This window comes from Eptesicus fuscus, chromosome 5 (genome assembly GCF_027574615.1).
Source record: "Eptesicus fuscus isolate TK198812 chromosome 5, DD_ASM_mEF_20220401, whole genome shotgun sequence".
NCBI lineage: Eukaryota > Metazoa > Chordata > Mammalia > Chiroptera > Vespertilionidae > Eptesicus > Eptesicus fuscus.
In genome coordinates, this window is record NC_072477.1 from 72,488,961 (window position 1) to 72,503,500 (window position 14,540).

The following is a 14,540-nucleotide window of genomic DNA, read 5'->3' on the forward strand; positions in this document are numbered from 1 at the left end:
TGTTTTGTTTCATCTAATCTGTGTTCTGAAGACAAATCTGGGATGCCTGCTTTCATTTTCAGCAACAGATCCACAGGTTTGGAGGGAGAAAGAGTAATATCCACAAATCAGATACTAGACTCAACAGCACTCTGTTGCCCCCTTATTATATTCTTTGAATAAGATCAATTTAATACGAGATGGGGAAAAGGGGCAAAAGTGGGCTTAATTTTTATTACTTACAATTTTTCTTTATTTGGGAAGAGAAACAAACCATGGAGCCTTGCTTGGCACAAGGACAAATGTTGAAGTTACTGTGTGCCACTTTCATCTACTGAAGTCAGAAGCAGTTTAAGGAGGTTACATCCTGCAATATTCCACTGCTACCCTATCAAAGAATTCTGAGATAATTTAAAGGGACTGAGTTTATCTGTATCACCCCTCTTTCTAAAATAGCATAAATCCATACAACAAGATTATATCCAGGGGGGAGGTCATATGATACAGTAGAATGCAGAGTCTGAATCCCTGATCAAAAATTTACTAGCTGTGGGCACTCCGGTTAGGAAAGTTAACCTTTCTAAGCCTAGTTTTTGTCATCTAGAAATGGAGGCAACATATAACCTTTCTCAAACACTCTTGAAGGGCTTACAGATAATAGACAGAAAGCATCTGACACACAGTAAGCTGTAAGTAATTATTAGCTACTAGGAGCCCGTTGCACTAAGTTTCGTGCAATAGACTTTTCCTTCACCTGGCTGCCGGCACCAGTTATCCACCAGCAGCAGTTTTCCTCTGGCCACCCACCGATCGGAGAGCCTCCTGCCAGCACGATCGGCCACCCTGAGAGGAACTCCGATCGGGCGGGTGGCCAGAGGAAAACTGCTGCTGGCGGAAAACTGGTGCCAGCAGCCACGCAATCGGCCACCCCGAGTTCCGCCACCAGCGTCTTCCGCAGCGCCGGCCTAAGCAGCGCCGGCCATTTAAGCCCGCGGGAGGAGTGGGGGTTGGGGACTCGCGAGTCCCTGCTCCCCCTCCCCCCCCTCCTACTGCCAGCCAATCGGCCACCCTGAGTCCCACCCCCCACGCCTCCAGCTGGCCCAATCGTGGGCGTAGCGGAGTGATGGTAATTTGCATATTACCATTTTATTAGGTATGATTATCATCTGGGGAAGTAATTTTTTTGAACCCAGTCTTGAGGATCAGTTCTAAATGAAAAGTTATACTATTCCTGAGTTGTAAATGCCAAACAATAGAACAATACCTGTAAACAGTTGTTTAAAGGAAATATCTATGGAAGATTACAAATTAGTAATATTTGGTGTTTAAACAAAAGCTCTTGAATCTGGATGTCTAAATTATACTTTAAAAAATAAGAATAGGGCTCATTAAATGAGCAACTTTGTATGGTGAAAATTTCCTAGAAGCTCCCACAGTTTTAGTAACTGGGGTGTTTTTCTCTTCATGTGAGTTTATCAAGGAAGTGTTTCATTAATATTAAATATCTAAATTTTTAACTTCCTAAGTAGGATTGATTGCTTATTTACATCCCATTTAAAAATGCCAAATTTCTTTCTAAAAACTATCTCTTTCATAATCCATGATGATTAAAAGCTCTTCTTTACAATAAGTCACCAGGCTGGGACTAAAGATCTATACATGAGATAATAATAATAACACCAACCTTACAGTGAAGTTTTGAGAACCAGATAACACAGATGAAAGGGCTTTGCAAATGATAAAGCACTGTCTAAATGTCCCCCTTTGGCAGTTGCAGATGCCACAGCTGCTGACTAAAAGGAGTTTATCCCTGGTCACATGGGGTGTCCACCCTCATTAGAAACACAGTTGTGATCAAGCACCATGTGATGAGATACAGAGAGTTCTCCTAGATTGAGAGGAGGAAGAGATGAGGGGAGTGACAGAAGTAACACTGTGAAGGAGGCAGTACAGGGGGAGGGGAGTGGCCTCAGATGGGCAAGAGAGGGATGAGAGGAAGGAGAAGGGTACTGTGGGAAGGTGGTCCAACAGAGCAGCATGGAGTGTTCACAAATAATATGGAGCCTTGAGATACAGAGTCTGTGCAGGGAAGCAAAGTGTGAGATAAAGCCAGAAAGGAAGGTGAGTACAGGTGGTGAAGAGCCAATGCCTACAACATCCAATATTTTTTCAAGTAGGTCAACTCTACATCTATTCTTACTATCCACTGAGTACTTATATTACTTACTTGAGGTCAGGTGCATGAATTCGTGCATGGGTGGGGTCCCTCAGCCTAATAGGGAGGGATGCCCCCCAGTTGGGGCAATACGGGGGTAGGGGGAGGAGCCGGCCAGCCAGGGAGAGGGGCTGTGGGAGGTTGGCTGTGTGAGCAGGGCACTGACCACCAGGGGTCAGTTCCTGCATTGAGCGTCTGCCCCCTGGTGGTCAGTGCGCATCATAGCAGTCATTCTGGTCATTCTGGTTGTTCAGTCATAAAGGTTGCTTAGGCTTTTATGTATACAGATATTTAAAGTTATCATTTATCAGCCTCCAAAACTCATTTTAAAAGTCCCACAGATGAAGGATGTAGCTGAGGGGTCTTGCGCTTCTGCTATTCTTCAGTAGGTCAGAGAGATAAAGGGAAGTGGCAGGAAATGGGCTGAAAAGGGAGAGCTGCATATCCTGGAAGCATTCCCAGGATGGAGGCAGCTCTGCGGATGTAAAGAGAAAGCAATAAAGCAGCAGTGTAGGCTGCAGGCAGGTTGGAGCAGAAACCAGGGGAAGGAAGGAAGACAAATGACTCTAACTACCAATTTGCAGGGCCATGAAACCTGAAACCTGAACTCTTCTGGATCCGCCTTCCTGGTGAGTCCTCTGGCTCCAAAACCCTGGAAAGGAAAACTGATACCCATAAAAAACTGGCTGAGTAACTACAAAGTGTGATAAATGCTTCATCTTGATTAAAGGCAGTGGTTTTTCTGACAAAGAAAAATTGTGGCTGGTTGACTCCGCAGAGAGGTTATAATGCATGGTTACATGTGGGAGTTTGAGAAAACTGAATAATGCATGCTGCAAACAGCATTAGGAGCTGGGAGGAGAGAGGCAAATAAGACAGAGTCCTGTCCACAATGAGCAAGGAGGAGATGTCACATCTTATATTCCCTCCAACAGAGGGGAGGACTTGTTTTTCTTTGGGACTGTGGTCTCCAATTGAATCAACAGTAGGCTGAATCATCGTAACTCAACCACAGATATCCATTAATTTTCAGTAATGCCATGGTTAATGCTCCTCTAGTTTCAACCTGAACCCTAAGACCCTTTAACCAACTCTATTCTGTCCTTACATGGACTGTCACTTAACCCCAGTCTCCAGGGATAGAATAACCAACAAGTTGAGTCAATAAGTGAATTAAGAGCTAACTGTCAACAAAACAATCCCTATTACTTACTAAACGAAATCCAAGTGTAGCTGTCTTTGTTAAATTGAAGAAATATATTTTAAACACTGGTATACTTTTTAAAATAGAAGTCAATCTGTACGTGTACTTAAAGCTACTCAACCAGGATAAAAGTTGAAATAAATATGTTTCCAAATCAAACTCAGCTCCATTCCAACCAAAGCTCCTCTCTGGGGCTGTGGAGCTCCCTTCTCGGGTACAGGCTGTGCTGTGCCCAGGAGATGGTTTCAGGCAGGTTTTATTGTAGTGATACTTATGAGGACACCAATGCCACATCCACTCACAGTGTCTGTGGAGAAGTAGGTGCAGCAAATCCAAGATCCTATCCCTAAGTCTCCCTGAAGGGTAACAGGATGAGACAGTGGCTATACCTCTGAGGGATGCCATGTCTCTGTTCATGCTAAAGGAGGATTTGGATGGAGAAGTGGAAGAGGCAGCAACAAGATAAGGGAGAGATGCCTGGCCAGTGTGGTTCACTAGTTGAGCATCGACCTATGAACCAGGAGATCATGGTTCGATTCCCAGTCAGGGCACATGCCTGGGTTTCAGGCTTGATCCCCAGGAAGGGGCATGCAGGAGGCATCAATGATTCTCTCTCACCATTGATGTTTCTATCTCTCTGCTTCTCTCCCTCCTTCTCTGAAATCAATAAAAAATATATTTTAAAAATTAAAAGAATAAAAAAGAGAAGAGAGAGGGAGAGAGGGGAAAGGAGGAGAGAGATTGAGGATGTAAATGAATGAGAGACAGAAAAGCAGATCAAGGCAGATGCCCAGACACGGAGATGCGAGAGGTATGCAGGCAGCAGGCTTGTTGAAACAGAAACCGGGAATGAGGCCAGAGGGAGGAAGAGGAGAGCATGGTGGTGGGAGCAGGAGAGATGCCTAACAGAAGTAGGATGGAGAAACAGAGAAAGCAAATAACTTGCCCTGGAAAAAGAGAATAGAGATATATCGGGGAAAAAATGGCGACGGAATAGAGTCGGGTTTGGAGTCTGTTCCTGGGGCGGAGAGTCGGAGCAGCAGAGGCTCACAGAGGGAGTGTATGTGGGCAAGCCAAGGGACAGCTAAACTCCAGGAGAAGGCGGGGGAGTGCTGGGCAGTGTTCCTCTGACCGCGCAGCACCCACAGGGGCTGGGTCCCCTCCTGGAGCTGCGGGCTCGCCGGGCGCCTCGCCATCTTGCAAGGAAAGGAGGATTTTATTGGAAACCTGACTTTCTGCGACAACTGCAAACACTGCGCTGCTGGGAGCACCAGACCACCGGTCCCCTATCAGCGCAAACATTTGGATTCAAAGAAACTCTTCACTGCACCACGGAAAGGTCAGATTTTGTCTGAAATAAGCTGCGGTTTCTAATCCCCGCGGTGGGTGAGGGAAGCGCTGGGTGAGGGAAGTGCGGCAGCCGCAGGACCGGCAGGAGCCGGGAGGTCTGTGCCTAGAAAAATCAGCGGCAGTTGGAACTGCCGTGATCCGTGAATGAGGAGGGGGGTCTTCTGAGCTGCTAACAGAAGTGACCTCTTGAAAGCAACTCATTTTAATCTGACGAGGAGGGTCAGACTAAGAATTTTCAAAGGAGTGCAGGCTCCTTAGTCTGGGGCACAGACCCACGGTCCGCACACCTGGGCTCTTTCCGACTCTGATTGCTAAGCCCAATACAGAGGTAAACCCAGGTGGAAACCCTGAAAGACTGCAGGGGGAAGGTGTTTTTTCGGAACCTGGGGCCAGAGCTGCGTGTGACCATCAGAGAGGCAGCTCTGAGGCGCACATCTCTACAAACCGGTAGTGAGTGCCATAGAAGGGGAAAAAAAAAAAAAGAAAAAAGAGCTAGAGAGGCCCGGAAGTCAATTCAGAAACACTGCCACCCAGGGACTGAAACGCTAATTGTCTCTGGTGTAATCAAAAATAAATACGAGAAATTAAGATAGGGCTGGCTTAAAAAGCAGGACTGGCTTCCAACACTGAGGAGCCCTGGAATGAAGCTGAACTGAAATACCGCCCAGACTGGGAAAAAGGCGTACCAAACAGAATAATAGAGGAAGTGAATGACAGCCGCTACTGCACATTTTAGTCTTCCTATTTTTTAATTTTCAATTCTTTTTTCAATTTTTTAAATTTTTTATTCTCATATTTTTTTATTTTCATTTTTTGCATCTTTTACTTAAGAAACTAATATTTTTTTCTTTTTCCTCACTTGATTTTCACCTTTTTAATTATTACATTTTTATTTTCAATCAGCACTATTATTACTATTATTTTACTTTTTTTTTTTTTTTTTTAATGTCATTTGATTTTCTCTTTCTTTTATTTTTGGATTAGTGTCCTACATTCGATTTGCATCTTTCCCTTACAATCGCTTTACCCTATCTCAAAGCTAACATTATGCCATCACTCTCCTAACCTTTCCCCTTTTGCTCCCAGTTTATCTTAACCCTTTCTGGCTTTAGATTTTCCTTACTTTTTCAGTTTACTCTCTGCTAAAACTTCACCCTACTTATATATCTAATTCCCAACCCCCTGCTCCAAATCCATACAAACCTCTCTCTACGCTACTTTTAAAAAATTATTTTTCTCTCGGGCCTTTTGTTGTTGTTTGCTTGAATGTTGATTAGATTGAATTTTTATGCTTTTTTATGAGATTGTTTAGATTATTCTTTTTGTTGGTTTGGTTGGTTCTTTTGTTTGCTTTGTTTTTGTTTGTTTTTTACTTTAGTTTTCCCTTGCCTCACTTGATATTAGCTGCTGTTGCAGTTTGTATTAATCTCCAGGCTCGTGTTGCTGGAATTTGCTGGGAATAGTGGTTGTTCTAGTGGAGTTTACTCCCCATATATATAGTTTGTTCCCCTTTTCTCTCTTAGTATCATTCTTGTCTCTCTTACTTTTTTTTTCTTTTCTTTTTCTTTTCTGTTATTTCTTTTCTTTCTTTCTGCTCTTTTCCCAAGTTCAGACTCACACTCTTTGTTGTTGTTTTTTTTCTTCGTTGTTGTTCTTTCTTTTTACTCTCCCTCTTCCACTCCTATTCCCTAATTTGTCTTTCTCTGGTGGTTACCTCTATTGGAGGTTATTAATATCGTGAATACAATTCTGTTTAGTGCCTTGTCTGTTGAGCCTGGTTGTGTTGTATTTTATACCTTTAAATCAACGCCAGAGAGAGAAATCTATATAACCAGACATCCGGAGAAGAGAGACCATGGGGAGACAAAGAAACAGCCCCCACAGGAAAGAGAAGCAGGCATCACCAGAAAAGGAAGTAAACGATTTAGAGGCAAACAACCTATCAGAGAAAGAATTCAGAGAAATGGTCATAAAGTGGCTGAAAAGGATGGAAGACAAATTCGACAATATGAGTAAGAACCAAGAAGAAATGAAGAAGAACCAAGAAGAAATGAAAAGTGACATCGCTGCTGTAAAGAACTCAATAGAAAGCATCAAGAGTAGACTAGATGAAGCAGAGGACCGCATAAGTGAGCTAGAAGACAAGATGGAAAAAAATACCCAATTACAACAGCTTCTAGAAACAAAAATTAGAAAGATTGAGGAGAGCGTAAGGGAACTTCGGGACAATACAAAACAAAACAACATCAGGATAATAGGGGTGCCAGAAGGAAAGGAAACTGAGCAAGGAATAGAAAACCTGTTTGAAGAAATAATAACAGAAAACTTCCCTGATATAGGGAAGAAAAAACCCACACAAATCCAAGAAGCTCACAGAGTTCCAAGCAAAATGAACCCCAAAAGACCGACGCCAAGGCACATTATAGTTAAGTTGGCAAACACCAACGACAAAGTAAGAATCTTACAAGCGGCCAGAGAGAGACAGACAGTTACATACAAAGGAACCCCCATCAGACTAGCAACTGATTTCTCAACAGAAACTCATCAGGCCAGAAGGGAATGGAATGAAATATACAAAGTCATGCAAAGGAAGGGTCTAAATCCAAGAATACTGTACCCAGCAAGGCTATCAATCAAAATTGAAGGTGAAATCAGGAGCTTCAGAGACAAAAAAGGACTAAGGGAGTTTATCACCACCAAACCAGCAATGAAAGAAATGCTAAAGGGTCTGCTGTAAAAAAAAGAAAGAAATAGGAAGCAAAGAAGGTACACAGGGGTATAGAATAAAAATGGCGTCAAATAAGTACCTATCAATAATAACTTTAAATGTAAATGGATTGAATGCCCCAATCAAAAGACACAGGGTAACAGACTGGATAAGAAAACAAAACCCAGATATCTGCTGTCTACAGGAAACCCACCTCAAAAAAAAGGATGCATACAGACTGAGAGTAAAGGGATGGAAAAAGGTTTTCCAGGCAAATGGAAATGAAAAAAAAAGCTGGGGTTGCAATACTTATATCTGACAAATTAGATCTCAAAGTGAAGGACATAACAAGAGATAATGAAGGCCACTTCATAATACTAAAGGGAGAAATCCAACAAGAAGAAATAACTCTGGTAAACATATATGCACCCAATACAGGAGCACCAAGATACATTAAAAAACTCCTGGAAGATATCAAAGGAGAGATTGACAGTAATACAATCATAGTAGGAGACTTCAATACCCCACTATCACCATTGGACAAATCCTCTAAACAAAAAATCAGCAAAGAAACATCAATCCTAAATGACTCACTAGAACAGATGGAATTAATCGACATCTTCAGAACATTTCACCCCAAAGCCACAGAATATACATTCTTCTCAAGTGCACATGGGTCATTTTCAAAGATAGACCATATGTTAGGACATAGGCAAAGTCTCTCCAAATTCAAGAAGATAGAAATCATATCAAGTATCTTCTCAGATCACAGTGGCATAAAACTGGAAATCAACTACAATAAAAACAACCCAAAGAAATCAAACACTTGGAGACTAAACAGCATGCTATTAAACCATGACTGGGTTACCAAAGACATCAAGGAAGAAATAAAAAACATCATGGCAACAAACGACAATGAAAACACAACAATCCAAAATCTATGGGACACAATGAAAGCAGCCCTGAGAGGGAAGTTCATAGCTCTACAAGCCTACTTCAAAAAACAAGAAACAATGGTAATAAATTACCTAACCCAACAACTCAAAGAGTTAGAGAGAGAGCAACAAGATAAGCCCAGTGTAAGCAGAAGGAAAGAAATAATAAAGATCAGAGCGGAGATGAACGACATAGAGACCAAAGAAACAATACAAAAGATCAACAAAACCAAGAGCTGGTTCTTTGAAAGGATAAACAAGATTGATGGACCTCTAGCCAGGCTCACCAAGAAGCAAAGAGAGAGGACCCAAATAAACAAAATCAGAAATGAAAGAGGTGAAATAACAACAGACCCCGACGAAATACAAAGGATTGTTACAAAATACTACGAACAACTCTATTCCAACAAACTGGACAACCTAGAGGAAAGCGACATATTCCTAGAAAAATACAACCTTCCAAAACTCAATCAGGAAGAATCTAAACAGCTCAACATGCCAGTAACTATGGAAGAAATTGAAGCAGTCATCAAAAAGCTTCCGGCAAACAAAAGCCCGGGGCCAGATGGCTTCACAGGAGAGTTTTATCAAACTTTCAAGGAAGAACTAAAACCTATCCTCCTCAGACTATTCCAAAAAATTCAAGAGGAAGGAACACTTCCAGGCTCCTTCTATGAAGCCAGCATCACTCTAATACCAAAACCAGATAAAGACAACTCAATGAAAGAGAATTACAGGCCAATATCACTCATGAACATTGATGCCAAAATCCTCAACAAAATTCTAGCAAATCGGCTCCAGCAGTACAACAGAAAGATCATACACCATGACCAAGTAGGATTTATTCCAGGAATGCAAGGATGGTACAATATACGCAAATCAATAAACGTGATACATCACATAAACAAATTGAGAGATAAAAATCACATAGTCATATCAATAGATGCAGAAAAAGCATTTGACAAAATCCAACACCCTTTCTTGATAAAAACTCTCAACAAGGTGGGAATAGAAGGACCATACCTCAACATAATAAAAGCTATATATGATAAACCCACAGCAAACATCATACTCAATGGGCAAAAACTAAAACCATTTCCCCTAAGAACAGGAACAAGACAGGGATGCCCACTCTCACCACTCCTATTTGACATAGTACTGGAAGTATTAGCTATCGCAATTAGGCAAGAAGAAGAAATAAGAGGCATCCAAATTGGGAAAGAAGAAGTGAAGCTGTCCTATTTGCAGATGACATGATATTGTACATAAAAATCCCAAAAGATTCCATCAAAAAACTATTAGACTTAATAAATGAATTCGGCAATGTAGCGGGATACAAAATTAACGCCAAGAAATCTATGGCTTTTCTATACACCAATAATGAACTTACAGAAAGAGAGACTAAAAAAGCAATCCCATTTACCATCGCACCAAAAAAATTAAGATACCTAGGAATAAACTTAACTAAGGAGGTAAAAGACCTATACGCAGAAAACTACAGGACACTGAAAAAAGAGATAGAGGAAGACGTAAACAGATGGAAGAACATACCATGTTCCTGGATTGGTAGAATCAACATCATTAAAATGTCCATACTACCCAAAGCAATCTACAGATTCAATGCACTCCCCATCAAAATACCAACAGCATATTTCACAGACCTAGAAAGAACTCTCCAAAAATTCATCTGGAATAAAAAAAGACCCCGACTAGCCTCAGCAATCCTCAGAAAGAAGAATAAAGTAGGTGGGATCTCAATACCAGATTTCAAGCTGTATTACAAAGCCACTGTTCTCAAAACAGCCTGGTACTGGCACAAGAACAGACATATTGATCAATGGAACAGAATAGAGAACCCAAATATCGACCCAAACCACTATGCTCAATTAATATTTGACAAAGGAGGCATGAACATACAATGGAGTCAAGACAGTCTCTTCAATAAATGGTGTTGGGAAAACTGGACAGATACATGCAAAAAAATGAAACTAGATCACCAACTTACACCATACACAAAAATAAACTCAAAATGGATACAGGACTTAAACATAAGACGGGAAACCATAAAAATACTAGAGGAATCCACAGGCAACAAAATCTCAGACATATGCCACAAGAACTTCTTCACTGACACTGCCCCTAGGGCAATGGAAGCTAAAGAGAAAATTAACAAATGGGACTACATCAAAATAAAAAGCTTTTTTACAGCAAAAGAAACCATCAACAAAACAACAAGAAAGCCCACTGCATGGGAAAACATATTTGCAAATGCTATCACTGATAAAGGTTTAATCTCCAACATCTACAGGCAGCTTATGCAACTCAATAAGAGGAAGATAAATGATCCAATAAAAAAATGGGCAACAGACCTAAACAGAATATTTTCAAAAGAAGACAGAAGGAAGGCCAAGAGACACATGAAAACATGTTCAAAGTCACTTATTATCCGAGAGATGCAAATCAAAACAACAATGAGGTACCATCTCACACCTGTCAGAATGGCTATCATCAACAAATCAACAAACAACAAGTGTTGGCGAGGATGCGGAGAAAAAGGAACCCTCGTGCACTGCTGGTGGGAATGCAGACTGGTGCAGCCACTGTGGAGAACAGTATGGAGTTTCCTCAAAAAACTGAAAATGGAACTCCCATTTGACCCAGTAATCCCACTCCTGGGAATATATCCGAAGAAACTAGAAAAACCAATCAGAAAGGATATATGCACCCCTATGTTCATAGCAGCACAATTTACAATAGCTAAGATTTGGAAACAGCCTAGGTGCCCGTCAGCAGATGAGTGGATCGGAAAACTGTGGTACATCTACACAATGGAATACTATGCTGCCATAAAAAAGAAGGAATTCTCATCATTTGCAGCAACCTGGATGGAATTGGAGAACATTATGCTAAGTGAAATAAGCCAGTCAATGAAAGAAAAATACCACATGATCTCACTCATTTAGGGATAGTAAAGAACATTATAAAGTGGTGAACAAAAAGATAGATACAGAGACAGTAAAGCATCAAACAGACTTTCAAAGTACAGGGGGAAAGTTTGGGAAAGGTGGGGGAGTTATGAAATCAAAGAAGGACTTGTATGCATGCATATAAGCATAAACAATGGACGCAAAACTCTGGGGGTGGAGGGCATGTGTGGGTGTGGGGTGGGTGGGGTAATAGTAAGATATGTACACATATAATACCTCAATAAAAATATTTAAAAAAAAAAAAAAAAAAAGAGAATAGAAAGCATATTTGTGGATCACCGAAAGCCATAATTTCTAACAACCTCAGAGAAAGGCAAGGAACAGCTGATCACTTGAAAATGTGGTCATGACTGTTCCTTAGACAAGACCAGAAATGAGGGCTCTAATTCTGGGCTTTGGATTCCTTGAAGATTCAACACCACTCTCTGTGCTCCCATAGCCCTGCATTTGTTCACCAGTGAATGCTCTCTCCGTGTCCTTATATTCCTATGATGTTTCCAGGCCCATTTATGAAATGTCTCACAGAAGTTACCACTGTCATTACACTGAGACATCAAGATAGTTTATGTAAAGACATATTTTAAAGCTGAGGTAACACAACTGTCAGTGAGAACAGCAATCAGGCAACCCCATAATGTGATTAGCTATCAGAATTTGGGGGCAAGAATTGAAAAAACTCAGTGAAGTCTCAAAACTTTAGGTTATAAATAAGTGCTTTATGTACAAATACTTTAATATATCACATGAGAAAAGGTTGGTAAACCACCAGTCTTAACTGAGCTGAAATAAACCTGAGGCTGGGGTGGCAGTCTGTATAAATAATAATATTAAGATTATTTTAAAAAATGTTTAAAATTCAGTAACTTTTAGAGCTTTGTCAGTACTTGAGCCCTCCCTCATTACTAATTTTTAAATATATATATTTTTATTGGTTTTAGAGAGAAAGGAAGAGGGAGAGATAGAAACATCATGATGAGAGAGAATCATCGATCGGCTGCCTCCTACATGCCCCACATTGGGGATCGAGCCCGCAACCCAATCATGTGCTCTGACAGGGAATCAAACCATGTCCTCCTGGTTCATAGGTCGACACTCAACCACTGAGCCACTCCAGCCAGGCCCTTATCACTAACTTGAAATACTTATTTCTAACATACTTTTCCATTGGCAGGTTAAACTGGCATTTTCTGATGTCTACTTCATAGCACACATTATGGGAGACACCCACATGACCTCACCTAATCTCACTACCGGTGTTATTATCCCAATTGTACAGAAGAGGAGACTGACGCTGAGGGTGGTTAAGATCACATGACTGGGAACTAGCAGAGCCAGGATACAGACTGAGGGCTCAGAGTCAAGTCTTGCACATCTTGTAAGATACCAGACTGCCTCCATCATTCATACCTGTGGCCAGAAAGGAGTTGGCTATCATCCAGAAAGTAGGATGCTGGAATGTAAATATTATCTTCTTGTTTATCTACAAGCATGTCAAATATTTCACAATAAAAATATATAAGAAGTAATGTAATAGACTAGACTATGTTCCCCCAAAATCTGTATGTTTCCCTAACCCCTAGGACTTCAGAATGTGACTTTATTTAGAGATAGGGCCTTTAAATAGGTGATTAGGTGCTCAGCTCAGCAGCACATCTTATCTAATAAAACAGTAGTATGCAAATTGACCGCACCTTCGCTACACCCATAAGCCACGCCCACCAGCCACGCCCACCAGCCACGCCCACCAGCCAATCAGAAGCAAATATACACGTTAAACCAGCAAAGATGGCGGGGGGAGAGGGCAGCACCTATGCCTGTGAGATCCAAGCCATGATGGTGGACTGGGGCAGGCGGTTAACCCCGCAGCCGGCTGCCCTGGTCCACAATCACGGATCTGCCCAGGTCAACGATCACCAATCACCGATCTGCCCAGGTCCATGATCACCAATCGCGGACCGGGGCCGAAAGGGCAGCCGCCTGCCCAGGTCCGCCATCACCGATTGCGGACCTGGGCAGGCGGCGTGTGTTAACGCCTGCAGCCGCTGCCCAGGTCCACGATCACGGATCGCGGACCGGGACCGAAAGGGCAGCCGCCTGCCCAGGTCCGCCATCACCGATCGCGGACCTGGGCAGGCGGCGCGGGTTAACGCCCGCAGCCGCTGCCCAGGTCCACGATCACCGATCGAGGACCGGGGCCGAAAGGGCAGCCGCCTGCCCAGGTCCGCCATCACCGATAGCGGACCTGGGCAGGCGGCGCGGGTTAACGCCCGCAGCCGCTGCCCCGGTCCACGATCACCAATCGCGGACCGGGGCCGAAAGGGCAGCTGCCTGCCCAGGTCCGCCATCACCGATCTCGGACCAGGGCAGTTGGCATGGGTTAGCGCCTGCAGCCGCCTGACCAGGTCCTGGATAAGGGCTTCCATTCAGCTGCTGCTGACAGAGGCTGACTCGAAGCCCCTATCAGGGATCATGGACCAGGGCAGGCGGCGTGGGTTAAGGCCTGCAGCTGGCTGCCTAGGTCCGCCATCACCGATCATGGACCAGGGCAGGCGGTGTGGGTTAAGGCCTGCAGCCACCTGCCCAGGTCCACGATCAGGGATCACAGACCAGGGAAGGCAGCGTGGGTTAGCGCCCGCAGCCGCCTGCCCAGGTCCGCCATCACGGATCTTGGACCAGGGCAGGCAGCGTGGGTTAGCGCCCGCAGCCGCCTGACCAGGTCCCGGATAAGGGCTTCAAGTCAGCCATCGCCAGTGGCAGCTGACTCAAAGCCCCTATCAGGGATCATGGACCAGGGCAGGCAGCGTGGGTTAATGCCTGCAGCAGGCTGCCCAGGTCCCCGATCACGGATCCAGGTGGCGTGGGTTAGCACCCACAGCCATCTGACCAGGTCCACGATCACGGATCACGGATCACGGACCAGGGCAGACGGCATGGGTTAGCACCCACAGCCATCTGACCAGGTCCCCTATAGGGACTTGGAGTCTAGCATAACGAAAAGAATAGTCAGCAAAAGCAGGAGACAAGGTTTCATAAGTTCTCCCCCAGGTCACCACTGTTCTCTTACACATTTTAATTATCCCAGACTTTGCATGATGGGATTTGATTTGAATTATGCCTGATAGAGATTACGTGGCATGAATTGTAGGCTCATTCTTTCTTTTTG

At 43.2% G+C, this 14,540-nt stretch overlaps 1 protein-coding gene across 2 annotated transcripts in view; it reads right to left on the reverse strand.

The window, feature by feature from the left end:
- Positions 1–14,540, reverse strand: part of FMN1 (formin 1) — a 402,801-nt gene that overhangs the window by 351,597 nt on the left and 36,664 nt on the right. The gene's annotated exons all lie outside the window — the stretch shown is intronic.